Source organism: Artibeus jamaicensis, unplaced genomic scaffold (assembly GCF_021234435.1).
Source record: "Artibeus jamaicensis isolate MK-2021 breed Jamaican fruit bat unplaced genomic scaffold, CSHL_Jam_final scaffold_916, whole genome shotgun sequence".
Taxonomy (NCBI): domain Eukaryota; kingdom Metazoa; phylum Chordata; class Mammalia; order Chiroptera; family Phyllostomidae; genus Artibeus; species Artibeus jamaicensis.
The window spans coordinates 67,102,046-67,117,086 of NW_026522059.1; the positions used below are offsets into that span (position 1 = coordinate 67,102,046).

The 15,041-nt window shown below is 40.1% G+C and overlaps 1 protein-coding gene across 17 annotated transcripts in view; it reads left to right on the plus strand.

Moving 5' to 3' along the window:
* The first annotated feature begins 3,130 nt into the window (after positions 1 to 3,130).
* WWP1 (WW domain containing E3 ubiquitin protein ligase 1) overlaps positions 3,131 to 15,041 on the plus strand; it is a 141,336-nt gene continuing 129,425 nt past the window's right edge. For 5 of the 17 annotated variants that reach the window (XM_037141389.2, XM_053661159.1, XM_037141385.2 and 2 more), the window contains exons 1-3: positions 3,428 to 6,440; positions 6,667 to 6,791; positions 12,606 to 12,634. The gene's annotated coding sequence lies outside the window, so the exon portion shown is untranslated. The other 12 variants (XR_008390808.1, XM_037141394.2, XM_053661160.1 and 9 more) reach the window with 9 other exon arrangements.

The window sequence follows — 15,041 nt, forward strand, 5'->3', positions numbered from 1 at the left end:
GGAAATCAGTTTTTCCCTTTCAGCCTTCTTCACTGTTCATTTATGACATCCATGCATAGTAATTGGGAATATGGGGATGTGGATAATCTTAGCTTGGTTTCTAATGACACATCTGTGCTTTTGGTGATCTTTCCTAATTCCTCCATTGCTGCACTTCCAAGTGTCAGTCTTCTCTTGATTTCTTGACTGCAGTCTCCATTTGAACTGATGATTGATCCAAGGTCAGCAAAATATTAACAATTTTGATGTCTTTGTTGTTTATGTAACAGAGTATTTCTTCCGTAGTCACAATTCATATCTTCTTGATGTTCAAATGCAATTCTGCTTTGGCACTTCCTTCTTTCATTTTCATCAGAAGTTGTTTCAAATCATTGTTATCATACTTTTGGGTCCTATAAAAATGTTTTAATTTCTTTTAAAATGAAAAGGAAAACAAATTACCAGTAATGTTAAGGCTAAAGGAAACATTTTAATGTACAATACTAATATGTTCATCTTCATATCAATACAATTATAAATATAATTTTAATATTATTTTATGGAAGAAGAGGCCCACAGAGGTAAAAGTGTCTAGGGCCCGCAAAAGTCTGAATGTGGCCCTCTGTGGCAGAGCTGCATGTTGGTCCCGACCAATGTGACATCAAATGTAGGTTTTTTCTGGGAGACAATTTGCCAATGTTTCATAAGGGCTAAAAGTATTCCTACCCCTGATTACTTTTTAAACTATGATAGTCGGGACATGGAAAATGATCTATGAAAGACATTATTTATAATTGGATTCTTTTGAAACCAAACAAACATGTAATAATAAAAGGCTGGTTCAGCCCTGGCTGGTGTAGCTCAGTGGATTGAGCGCAGGCCTGCGAACCACACGATCGCAGTTCGATTCCCAGTCAGGGCATATGCCTGGGTTGCAGGCCAGTTCCCAGCAGGGGATTCATGAGAGGCAACCATATATTGATATTTCTCTCCTTCCTTTTTTCTCTAAAGATAAATAAATAAAAATCTTAAAAAACCCTTCCTATTTCTCTTAAAAAAAAAAGGCTGGTTCAATTTTAGCTGTCAACTTAGGGGTCTAGGTGAGTACTAGGTGCTCTGAATGGAACTGAAGAAAGTAGGAAACAGAACTTGAAATTGCTGTGAGTGAGAGTGAATAGAGCAGAGAGCAGAAGGAAGCCTGTATGTATACAGAGACAGACTGTAGACCTCTGCTAGACACCTGCATTTAATGTCTGAGGGGCACTTGTGAGCGTGTTTTTGAACTTATTTTTAATGGGACTAGACAGGTGAATAAAAATGAGGGAAAAGTTAGAGGAAACTGTGCTTGGTAAAGTGGAAATCAGTGAGCACAGTCAGAGGGCTCTGAAACATTTTCATAATGGGTGACTGGACATTTGAGCATAGAGGCCTTGAACATCTTTGTCTTGAAAGTTCTGAAGGCCAATGAAAGATTTAAGCAGTGGAGTGACATGCCCAGATGCATATTTTATAATAATCATTAGAAATATGGTGTGCCACACATCCAGGGATGATGTCAGAGGACCCAGTGGAGAGAAGAGAATGTGCATTCATTCAATCAAGAGATGCTGAATGCTACAAATACAGAGTGTAATCCTATTCTTGGTACATGATTCTTTTACAAGCTTGATTATGATGGAAGAAGAGAGAGAACTAGAAATAGGTTTTAAAGTCAAGGTAAAATTTAAGACAGAAAAGACTTAAACAGCCAATTTGCTGAGGAGTTTTGCCAATGGAAAAGGTGGGGTTAAAGATATGCCAAGGAGAGAGTAGATATGCCACAGGAGAGAGCAGACAGGGAAGAGGGGCACTTTGAGAAGGAGCAGAGCTACCCAGGATGGAGACAGAAGGAACGCTAGTCAGCTTGGGCAAGTAATTGGTCAGTTTTGGGTACAGCACTTGGGCAAAAATTGTAGAAATCCATGCTTAATGGCTTTTATTATGCCTCTAAAGTAGAAGACCAGGGTGTGGATCTTAAGAAGGATTCTTCAGGGTTAATCAGGCTCAAATTCATACCTACTGCATATAAGGGAATAGCAGTGGACTTAGCTGCCAGCCTCTTGCACTGGGCTGCGCCCATGTGAGCACATCCTTATGAAAAACCTTCTGATACTGTATTTCAACCAGTGGGTTGAGACCTACCCTGTCCAACCAGAGCTGCACAGTTGCATCTTCATTTGCATCTTTATCAACCAATCAGAGTGGGTCCATAATGACCAATCAGAACACATGAATCTGACCAATCAAGACAGTATAATTTGGACCATCAAACTGTGCAAATTTGAATTCCTCATTTGCATAGAAATTGCCCAATCAGGGAACCAGAAACTTCCTATGTATATAAGGGGCCTCCCCTTGCTCTATAGGAGTACTTCTTCCTCCAGAGCTTGTGTCTCGCTAGATGCCGAACTTTTCACTTGAGTAAAATCGTTTCACCACACTCCATAAGGGACTCCATTCGTTGATTAGGTGGCACCAACCTGCTATTTTCAAGGTCATCTGATGAGTAATGTGGTCAACATGAACTGTACTTGCGAAGTATTTCTTCTGAAAGCAATAAAGAAAAAAAACACCTGTGTTTTGTGCAAGTGGGTGTGGCAGGCTGTACCACCTGAGATTCACCCGTGTCTTTACTTAGTATTTCGTCATTGTACTCCTGCAGGGCCTGGCGCAAGATTTGGTGGCCAATAAAGGGTGGTAGTCCCCTGTTGATGGCGTTTATTTACTCTTGCAGTATGTTCTGCAGCGCCCAGCTTGGACAACAGATACTCATTTAGAGCCCACCTTTGCAGTAAAGCGTTCCAGAGGACTGCTGGATCCCGAGGTCCTCCCTGGAAAACAGGCACTGCCCCGCTGCAGCCGCAAACTCAAGGCAGCAGCACGCACCTCCAAGGCAGCAGCACGCACCTCCAAGGCAGCAGCACACACCTCCAACTCTGAGAGCCTCTCTCCAGTCTCCGCCCCTCCGTAGCTCTAGCCCCGCCTCGAGGTCCAGGCCACGCCCACGACGGCTCGGTGCTCCGCCCTCCTCTCCCATTGGGTGGCCGTCCACATTCCTCCCCCCGCCCCCCCCCACCCCGGACGCCCGGAAGACTCGCTGGGGGAGACTTCCCGAGCGGTTTTGCTGATGCCTAGGCTGCGCATGCTCGGGGAAGCTAGTGGGGTCCGGCTCAGTTGGCTGGGTGGTGCGTTCTTGGGGAGGGAAGAGCAGGTCCGCGGAGGTGATCGCGGTGGGGCGGGTTTGGTGGGGAGGGTCGGGTGGCGAAAGAGCTTCCGAGCAGCTGCGGGTGGCCTAGCTGTGGGCCGCGCCTGCGGCGAGATGGCGGTCCTGGTCGCCGAGGGCTAAGGCGCCGCCGCCGCGGGGACGCGCCGCTGCGAGCTTGGGAGCTGGTGAGGACAGTGGGGCGCGGACTGGGCAGGGGGTGGGTGGAGACTCTGAGGCCGAGCTTTCGGCCCAGGCGGACCTCTCCGAAGCAGAGTCGCGAGGCTGCCGTGTGGCCCTGACGTAGGCCGGAGCGAAGTGTCCCGGTAACTCTGTTGCGCGGCTGCCCAGCTGCTCACCTTGTCCCCCTGCCACCCTGAGAGACGCCGGGTGCACTTCCTGACCGCGCTTGGTATTCCGCACCGCGTCCTGGACCGCGTTCTTCGCCGGTGTCACCTAGTCCTGGCTGCAGCCCCAGTGCACCCCACCTCCACCCCGGTGATTTGCCAGGTTCCAGTGACCTTGCAGTTTTTGCTAGCAACTGGGACTCCTCCTGCCGACCTTTACAAGATGTTAATTTTGTAGTTGGCTCATCGCTTTGCCACTTTTGAGGGAACATCCTGTGCTAGGTCCTTCCTTCACCCCGTCGCCTGGGAGTGAAGCTGCCTTCGTTCCTGTGATGACCAGACAAGACCACTCACTGCCTGTTGACATTTTTTCTCTTCCAGGCGCTTGGCGTGGCTTATTTTCTCTTGGATAAGTTTTATATATATATTTTTGTGTGTGTGCAGCCTAATGTTCAAAGGATTTTGAGTTGTGCTTTAAAATGCTATTGGTAACAGTGGTGGAAGGGAATGATGTCTGAAGTTCTCTCTCTACCTTTGGTGTTTTTACCTGAAACACCTAGTGAGCAGTTGTATGCAGGTTTTCACGAGAATTCCCACTTACTATCAATCAACCTTATCTGTGGGCACTGACTCTCTGTATTATGCAAGCAAAATGCACCCTTTAAAAAAGAAAGGCATTCTTTTATGTATGTAGTTTGTTTTTAGTCATAAAGTAGTAAATTAGCTATTATGGAAATGATTACTTTTTATAAGCAGTTAATATTTTTTCAAATTGAGTACTTAGTGGCCAAGTATTGGGAGCCACTCAGATTGAGAAGTGTGAAATAAATGAATAGTTCTTTTAGATGTAGCTTACTGACATTTTCAAATAGTTCTTCCTGGACTTTGAAAAGCAGAAAGTAAGGGCTATGTTTTGGAATCCTGGTGTGATAGAGGATGTCACAGATAAAGCCTTCAAAGAGGGGATCTACTGTTCACTCAGGAAGCCTGCAATTTCTTTTACTACTTTGCACAGTTATTAAGCATTTACTGCATGACTGTGTGAGGTATTGGGGACTATAAAGGTGAGCATGATGATGGTTTCTGCCTTCAAGGACAAGTTGGGTGGGTAGGACTATACATACATGCCTCATTTTTTTTTTTTTAATTCTCACCCAGGGATATAGGTGGTTTTTGTTGTTTTAAAGAGAGAAAGGGGGGGAAAGAAATTATTGATTTTTCTCCCATATGTGCCCCAACCATGCATGGAACCCGTATGTGTGTGCCCTGCCTGGGGGTTGAACCCTCAGCCTTTTGGTGCACAGCACTGTGCTCCAACCAGCTGAGCCACCTGGCCAGGGCTCATTTGTCTTTTCATAAATAGTTAAGGTACCTGCAGAATTCAAATTTAAAAAGGGAAAAGCCCACATCTCATTTGGGAAGGTAGGGTTTCCTGGCTTGGGAAATTTTGAAGGATGACTAAGAATCTTGACCGGTAGGGAAAGGTAATCCAAAGCAGAAAGAAGGGACTAAGAAGAGCACAGAGTTCATACATCTGAAGAGATGGAAATATTTATGTTAGGATGGAACATCAAGTATTTGTACCAGTAATGAGGATGATGAAGCTTGAAGTAAAAATTGACCAATTTATGTTTGCTTTTAATTCAGGCAGATGATCTTGGAGTTGGTAGACAGTGGGGGTTTTACCAATAACTTTGAGTTGAGAATGTAATGTAAATCTCTTTTCAGAGGGTTAATCTGGCAGCTGTTGCAGCGTGGATTGAAGTAGAGAACACTTGGATACAGAGAACACTGTAATTGCTGTGATCATAGGTAGAGAAGAGTTAAGCTATGGCTGTAAATACAGGAATGGTAAAGAGGAAGGGAGTAGTAGATTAGGCAGAATTGATGATGAGAGGGAAAATAACTTAAGGCTCAGATTCACGTTAATAGTGGTATGGTATTGAGCACATTTACAGAAGCTTTATATTTGGCATGTGTTACTTTGTAGCAGGAGTTCTCAATGTTTTGGGGATTAGTAATCCTTGGTGGAATTAAAGAATCCTGGCCTAGGAAATTTCTGTATGCACCTGTGCTTTCTGCTTAGCATTTTAGAGCACAGGTGGCAAACAAGGCCTGCTGGCCGAATCTGGCCCTTACCTTTTTTTTTTTTTTTTAATCCGGCCCAGCATCTTGTTTCTACTCAGTGGCAGCGCCAGCTCCTTGCCCCTAGTTAAGGAGTAGTTACATTTATACAGTCCGAAAATTACATTCGGCCCTTTTTCTGAGGCCGATAATGTGGCCCCCTGCCCCCGGTAAAAATGAGTATTACACCCCTGTTTTAGAGAGTCTGTGGACCACCTGAAGCTTATTCATGGAACCCCTGAGCCAGTGGGTTGACCTGGAAGCAGCTCTCAGAATTAGTTGGGGCTTTTAAAACACTAAAACTTTCAAATTCTTTTATTTACTGCTTAGAACCCTTACTGTAGAGACACACTATATTTACACCCAAGGACACTATCTCCTTTCACTTGTGTTGTTGTTTACAGTGAATTTTGACTAACTTATGTTATTTGCTATTGTGTTACAGAGCAAACTAGCCCAAGAGGTTAAATGATTTGCCCCAAATATTTCAATTGGCAAGTATGTAAATTGGAATCAGGAGTTGATTTCTTTCTTGTATGATGTATGCAATTGATTTATCATCATTGGGTATAGTTACTGCCTTTATGTGACCTTGTCAGTGAGGACTAGATGATCCTGGGAGGTTCCTTCCAGTTAACAATTTGTGATTTTTGGCTCTTAGGTTTTCATTGTACTGTGTGGACTCTTATTCTTTCCATGTGATGGAATGCTGGTGAGGCTGAGGGATGAATTGAGTGTATGGAGAGCAGGTAGTGTAATATTAGGCCAATCATTTACTTATTTCCTTTGTAATCTCAGTCTTGATGGGGGATGGGATAGGGTAGGATAAGGTGGGGTGGGAAGAGAAGTAAATGAAATTTACTTCTGGGATTGTGTGAGTATTTGGAATTATAGTTGCAGGCACAGTTTGGAGATATTGTGGGTTTGGTTCCAGACACCACAATAAAATGAGGTTTCATCTTTTTGTTGGTGAAGGTTCTTATCTTCCAATGGTTAAAAAAAAAACAGCACCTGTGAAGTGCAGTAAAGCGAGGTATGCTTCTAACTACACTCCTTTTCTCTCGGTTTTGAGGAAATTATGCAAAAGTACAAGGAACCAGGTAAGCATTATTTTGGTTATTTATTGCTATGTAACAAACAACCCTAAAACCAAAGACAATGTTTTTCTTTTCTTTTCTTTCTTTCTTTTTTTTTTTTTTTGTCACGGTTTTGCTTTCGCAGGTTGCCAGCTGGTCTCACTTGAACATTTCTTCTGGCTTTGCTGGTGGTCACTCAGTTGGCCACATTCAACTGGTAGTTCCTCTGGGTACTGGTCTCTCCTCTCTCTCTCCCTATCTCTTTTTCTTCTTCTTCCTCTTGTACCATATAATCTTGTTGTCTCAGGGCCTCTTGCTTGCCTAGTGGCCTTTCCAGAAGGATTGCTGGCCTCAAGTGGTTGCTCAGGGCTCAGAGGAGTTCAAAAGCAGTAGCAACCAGGTTTCCTTAAGCCATAGTCTTTGGAACCAGCATAACATCATTTCTGCCATATTCCATTGTTCACAGCAAGTCACAGGTCATCCCAGATTCAAGGGAGAGGGACCAGATAAGAATATGAATCCCAGGATTATACCAGACCAGTTTATTACATAAATGGGGCTTCTGGAAAACTCTTGGGAGGTGACACTTAAACTACCTAGTACTTTTAGTACTTTGTATCTAGGCCCTCTGTAAGGAAACAAGGAATAAAGTAATGCTCATCTCATCCAGGAACAGGTAAATGTCAAGACTGGAAGCTAGGTTTTTCTTACTTTATGTTCATCTTTTGTCTTTATGTCACTATCATTTTATTTTCGTAGCCTTTTTTTTTAAGTTTGGGTTATCTAAGTAGTGTTAAGGCTAACTGGAGTGAAGGAAATGAATGTTTTGTTTTTATATTATAGCTTCTGAGTGGAATAAAGAATCAACATCTCATTTAAAGAATTTAGGTGCGGCTTTGGAGCACTTTGAAGCATTTCATGTGCACTCACTCAGAAATGGGCTTCCGCATCCTAGTACAAATCTGCAGATTTCCGAAAATACTTCATTGGCTGTTGTAGGGAGGATTTTGATGCTTGACTCTACTGAGAAACATGATCATGTAGATAGGAAGGGCTAAGGCACAAAGAAGGGGACAGGTAGAAGTATGTTACAGTGTTTCTCAGTGGCTCTCCTCTCTGCTTTAAATTATTTGGGTAGTTTAAAAATGTACTAGCATTGACAGAATTGTAGGTATGGCAGATCTTTAAGAAAGATAAGTTCTTATAATAGCTGTTTAGTATGCCCATAATTTTTATTAAATAAGATGGGAGAAAACAAACTGTTGAGTCCTAACTTAAAATGGATACTCTGGCCATGTAGCATCCCCCACATGCCAAGATGTCCTACACTTGTGTTTAGTTAGTGTGGAGCAGAAGGATTAGTTAAATGAACTTAAATTAGGACAAACTTTACCTTAAAAGTAAATAAACTAAATGATTCTACACTTACAGTTGAAGAACTGAAAAGATAGGCTGTCATTTGGGATAAGAGTTGTAGCTTTAAAGTCAGGTAGAACAATGTCTGTCAATACTGCCTAAGAGTGTTGTCTCAGTTTTATCTTCTGTCAAATGTAAAGAATATCTTCCTTGCTGGGTTTTTGTAAGGATTAATTGAGATAATGTTTGTAAAGCAGAAAGTATAGTCCCTGGGACATAAGCAGCCCTTAAACCCTTTTTATTGCCTTAATAAACCCTTTTTATTGCCTTAATTCCTTATTAAGTTAAAAAATTAAATAAGTCCACTTTTCTGGGAGCCACTCATTTTGCCAAGACAGCTATTTTGGCATGAGTGGAGCTGTATATCAAATCTTACCTAATGTAAAAAGTAACTTGCTAAAATGAATCAGAGAGAGATCCAGTGTGGCTGAGCTGGTGAGGGTTTGGCTGTGCAGTCTAGGAAGGAGTTACTGTTAACACCATCATCATAGTTATGTAGGATTTTGTTAACCATAGAGATTGTTGAGTACCCATTCCAGATCTATGGTAGGGTTCCTGATTGTAGGGGTTAAGCATTTCATGTTTAACAAATAACTCAGATGTTAGTTTGAGAAGTGCTGGTAGAAACTAAACCTGTATTTGGAGTTCTGGTGCTCCCGGAGACTACTTTCTAAACTACAGCTCATGAAACATACTGTATGATGTAAATGCAAAGATAGCTTAACATCGGACCCTTTCAGAGGTTTAAAGAGACTTAAAGTAATTGCCCAGAACTTTTCCGAAGAAACCTCAGAACCTGATACATGGTGATTTCAGTAAGGAACAGGCAAGAGAAGTGATCCAGCAAGAGGCATTCCTCAGGGTCCCTCGGCCAAACAATTTCCCCATACTTCTCCAAAAGAAGAAAGTCTTTTGAATGAAGACATTTCTTTTTTTTTTAAATGCTTATGGGAACAGTTAAGTTAGACATTGTGATTAGTTATCAGATAATGTGCTTTTCACTTTGCTCAGATAAGCTACTCAAAAATAGAGATTCTGCAAGTGAAGTGTGTCTGATTTAGAATTTGATTTTAGGGTAAAAGGAGGTAGGATGCCTTGATCTGTCTGTTGTGGGGAAAGCCATTGCTTAGCAGGTGGCACTGATTTGGGAAGAAAGTCATGAGAAACAGTTTAAATTTCAAATTGATTAATGAAAAAAACCCCAAAACTTGAAACTTATTTTCTCTGAGTTTAGTTTAGGGCAGTAGTGGTGACAGTCTGTGTCTGTGTCACTTAAACCCTTTTCAGTTCTGTGACCATAGCTGTTGTTGGAACGGCAGATCTTTCGATTTGGGGCTGTTACTAGAAAAACATAACCTATGTTTATATTAGCCATATTTTTATCGTGTTAGTACATTTTGTGGTAAAAAAAAAAAAAAGCCAAACCTCCAATTCTGTCTAAATTTGAGTGGAAAGGATTAGTTGATGTTTGTTTGAGGAACCTGTTGTTTTGTGTGTTTTCACTGACTTTGTAGCCAGTGGTTTGGGGAGAAAAACAATACATTCATCTCTTTTTGTCCTGTGAGCTGTATTACGGCGTGACTATTTAGATGTGAAGACCTAGAAAGAAAGTATACATTGTATCCTTTTCCTAGGGTACAAGTTTTGGCGATTTTAACTTTTTTAAAACATTTTTTGTGATTAATTTTTTTAAGTGTGGCTATTAAAAAAGCTCAGTCCTTAAAGTAAGACATCTAGATTTTCTGGCACTCATTTTTGGCTGCGTGAGCTTAGCCATGTTCACTTTAGATTAATATTAAGCCCTAGTTTTAGCATATGTAAACGGTATTCACATGTAAAGTAGTAATAATAATAAATTCACAGATCTATTGTGTGGCTTAAACCTGACACTTGGTATTCAAAATATTCTCTAGGATGGGTTCATGTTAGCTTTTCGTTGATGTCAGACATGTTTCAAAATTACTGTTAGAAAGGTAATACACTCCATATACTATGTTACAAAAAGTTCGATTAAAGTCTAGGGCAGTGTCCTGTACTTTCTTTGGCAAATGTTTGTTAAGTGTAGGTAAATAAGGACAAAATAGCTACATGTCTGGTCAGATTTTGCCACCCAATGAGTTATGAAGGAACTTTAAGTTTTTAAAGCTTTTGGGGTTTTGGATTTATAGATAAAGGATTGTGTTCCTGTATTTTAAGCATGAGAAAAAATGCATTATTCAAGGAGCAGAATTTTAACTGTTTAATTGATTATCTCACTTAGGGAAGTTTCTGTGTTTTGATATATAAATTTGCCTCTAAGAGTGAGGATCTCTGATGAAAGTTTGTACTTGGCAGCATGCTTTAGAATTCTCAGGAAGAATATTTTTAAATAGTAAATTAACACCATGTGTCTGTTACTTGAATAAACTTAAAAATATCTTGAAATTGTGCATTTATAACAAAAACTTGAGCAGTACTGTATTCCTCTCAGCTGCCTGAATGTAATTTCAATCTGATCCTGCTTCAGATAAAGGGTTTACAGCAGGGTCTGTGACTGCTGTTGTCTGTATTGTTATGGAAGGTACAGTAGGTGGCTCTGCTAGGTGGCTCTGCCATAGGCATGGAGGTTGTGGCAAGGGTGGCTGAGGTGCTAGAGTCTGGAGGAAATTAGCACTGGTTCAGATGCTAGATGCAATGCTAGTTCCCCCCTTCATATTAGAAACCTCCTTTTACAAATAAGAAACAGAGTGGCATGTACACAGAAAGAGTTGAGGCTTGGACCTAGGTCCTCAGACTCTGAAAGCTGCCCTCCATATCATATTACCCCAACATGGTTTTCTCAAACTAGAAATTGGCACTTTGGAATAGGAGAGTTCACAGATCTCCAAGGCTGCTTAAATGTGGGCAAATTAGAATCCTTAATGTCTTTGGAAAGACTTGGGAAGTGTTTTGGATGAATGTCATGCTACCCTTGTGACCACTGCAGTGCAGAGGACAACTAGCCTCACCAGCAGGCCTGACATCTAGAGGCTTTTGACCCTGAAAAAGGGTCTCACCTCAGCTCTAGGCTTTCATGACTGCTTTCTGCCACTTCATGAGATGGAGCAAGTACTAGGTATTTGAATACCAAAATATTAAAAATTTTTGGATTTGAAGGAAAAAAAAGTCTGGTAAGCAAGACTAATTATTAAAATGCCATAAATAATTGGTCATTTGAAACAAATGACCAATTATTTATGGAAATGTTTATGTCATTTTGAAGTATGAGATTGTAATAATATAACTACATGAAGTTTGATTTTTGCAAAGTAAGAATGTTATGTTGGCCTGGATATTTTCCCCAGAACACATGGAAATGATTTCTTAAAAAGTTCCTACAGCTTAGCCCCTCTTCACTCTTCATGTGTTTACACTCTCACACATTGTCATTTTAAAGATTACTTATACTTTCTCTTTCAACCTCAAGAAAAAGCATTTTCAATGACTAGCTTAAAAGCCTCTCAAAATCACCCTACTGTGAATGTTTATGTGAAAAAAAAAAGTGAATAGTAACATTTGATTGATGTGGCAAACTGTTCATTTTAAGGCATGGGTTTAGTTCAGCATCTCTTGTTTTATATTCTGTTTTTGCAGTGTAGATGTGGTGAAAAGAGCATTGGGTTTGAGCCTAAGAATTCTGGGTTCAAAATCCTGACTCACTAGTTTTGTGGCCCTGGGCACTTTTAGTTCCTGAAACCTAATTTTCCTCATCTGTTAGTAGGAAAAATCAAGACTCTGAGGAATAATTATTAACATTAGTTTTTTATAAGGCAACTGACAAATAATAGGAGCCCGATAAGTGATCACTATTTTTCTTACTATTTTTGGAGTCAGAAACTTGATTCAGATTCCAGGTTTAAGACTGGCTATGTTTCTGCATCACTTACACACCAATTTAAGTGCAGGTGGTCTCAAGATAGGGATACTCTGTTGTCTATTCTGGCCAAGGAGTATTTACAAAAAGCCAGGGAGTGTGCTGTTTATATATTTAGTTGATTCTGTAAGTTTGGAACCCAAGTTTTAAGATGCTTAGTGTTATTTGAATCTTGTTTCTTAATTGCCATGCAGCACAGACATGGGAAACCTATGTCTACTGATAATCACTAAGGCGTGGGAAAAAGTACCAAATGCAACATTATTTGCTTGAAAAGTTTTGGTGTTTTGCCACTGTAAACATAATGTTGCATATTATAAGAAATGGAGGACATTATTAGTAAAAAAATTATCTGATTCTCATTGCTGATATTATTTGGCATTCTTCTCCATTGTCAATGTAAATAAATTTACCTTTTGAAACAGAAATAGGAATCATCTTCCTAAATTAACAATAATTAGGAAAAATAAAGTCATTCAATGCATTACAAGTAAAAATGTATTTCATTTCTCTATTATGACCTGAGGAAGAAGGGGATGGATCAAGCAGAGAAGGAAAGGTAAGTGTGATAAAAGACAATAGTAGTGCCTAAGTTTTTGTGTTGTTTTTAGAGACCATAACTGTTTGTCTTTAAAATTAGAATAGTTTGTGCTAAATTTGATGAAAGTATTTTTCTCCTCACTAATGTTTCCTAGTAAAGTACAAACATTTTTGACGACCCTTACTTACAAGGAAGGAAAACTTTTTTTTTTTGGTAAGCTGGTATAATGTATTTGATTATATATTTTTTAAAGGTGCATTTGTTTTTGAGCAACATCACCATCTTGTGGTCTTCTAGAATATTGTTGCTAAACCTATGTTTTACAACTGTAAGCATAAATTGCTCTGACGTTGGCCGAGGAATAAGTCTAGTTTGTAATGGGCAGTTCTTACTGTAAATGGAGGGTAGGGAGTAGGAAATAAATTTATTTTTACACTAGGATTGCAACTTTGAAAAAAAATGTGTACCGGAGGAAACTAATGGTATTAAAATGAAAACAGTTGTCAGTTTGGTGTCATTATGCATGATTGCTATTATTTCATGTTTTCATGAAATATGCAGTAATTTTAGTCAAGTAAGTCTAAGCTAGAAAGTATGATGTGTTCTGTGCTCCATTTCTTATTTAGTAAAATTACCCAGGCCCAGAGAATTCAGATGCCATGTCTCACCACCGGCCATTTAACAAGGTTGCTTTTGTCTAGGACAGTGTTAATCTGAGCTGGAAGCTCTTAGAGGACTATTTTCTATGTGAACTTTTGTAATTTCTTTTTCTATTTTATTGACGATTTAAAAAAATAATCAATTTGAGGAGCAAGGTAGTTTATTTAATAAAGCACCTGAAACTATATAAGGTTCTCTGGTTTCAAGCCTGCTTGTTGTTTTGAGATCAGTTGGCACTAAGAGTTCTTTATTAGCAGGCAAGCATCAAACACCCATGGGCAGCAGGCTATGAGGGAGGCATGTAGATACAGTGGTGAGGATTTGTCCTGTACTTTTTAATTTACGGTTAGTATGTAGTGAGGAAAATAAAGCTATCTTCATGAATATACAAGTTTGAAATGGGGTATCTGGATAAAAATAGATATAATTTATTGAATATGTACTATTTGCCAGGCACCATGCAAAGTACCTTTTCTTAGTGTCAGGACTCTCTTTTAGATTTGTGCTTCGCTTTTCTGGGATCAATGCATATGCACACAAAGAAGTATTTGTGTCAACCCTGAAACATCTCTGGAATAGGTTTCCTTGTACTGTAAAAGTGGTTCTGTTGTTATGGGTCTGGGAGGCTTCTATGGCTTGGTCTTGGTAGCTCACCACTATTTATAATGTTTCTATGGGAAAATTGGTACTGTGTTCTAAGCACCCATTGTTCCCCCAGACTTTTCTAAAAGTCCAATTGACATATGATTTGGGTATTAGTATATGACTTCTGAATTATTTTGAATAATTAAGGCTAGAAAATGTCAAAAGTTTAATGAGTTTTTCTCTTGTTTATATACTTGTGGCCATTTCACTATTTAGTAAGTCACCTGAGCATTTTAGATAACATTCACTTTTTTATTACACACTTTTTTAATCCTCACCTCAGGACATGCTTGTTGATTTTTTAGAGAGGAGGGAAAGGAGAGAAGGAGGAGAGAAACATCAACCAGTTGCCTCTTATACATGCCCTGATTGGGGACTGAACCTGCAACCCAGGCATGTGCCCTGACTGGGAATCAAACCTGTGACCTTTTGGTTTACAGGATGATGCTCCAATCAAGTAAGCCACTCTGGGCAGAGCTATTGGACACTTTTTCACTGAGCATTTATTTTGGATTGTGGAGATGAAATCACATTGATTAGGTGGACATGGACTTGGAGCTCAGAATTAGCAGGACAAAGATGGGAGATGATAAAGGTAGTTTACAGTCCCATTTGTACAGGATTTTCTTTGTAATGTTTTAATTTTATTGAAGTTTTACTTCTGTGCTATAAAGATACATTTTTTAAAACCTAGCCACTCTGTTTTCACAGGATTGTTTATTAATTGTGAATCTTCATTTAATACATATTAATTAGTTAGGAAAGAGTGAAACTGGGCTAGGGGCTGGAATTATAAAGATGAGTTGTACACCCAAAGGTGGATTTAGCAGGTACCAGGACCTTGACATACTGAATCCTGCTCCCTGGCATCAATCCCTGCACAGAAGTTCGTCTACTGTAGTCACCACTATTCCTTTTAGCCAGTTAGCCTGAGGGTCAGTCCCTTTCATTGATGTACCAAAGCAATCAAGGCTTAACTACAACAGGGTGCCACATACAGCCCACACAAGGGACACACCTGAGCACTGGCTCAGGTGACCAGGAAGATTGTACCACTGTGTCCTCCAAGACACCTACATGAGACCACTCTGCCAAGACTGGGAGATGTAGCAGATAGTTC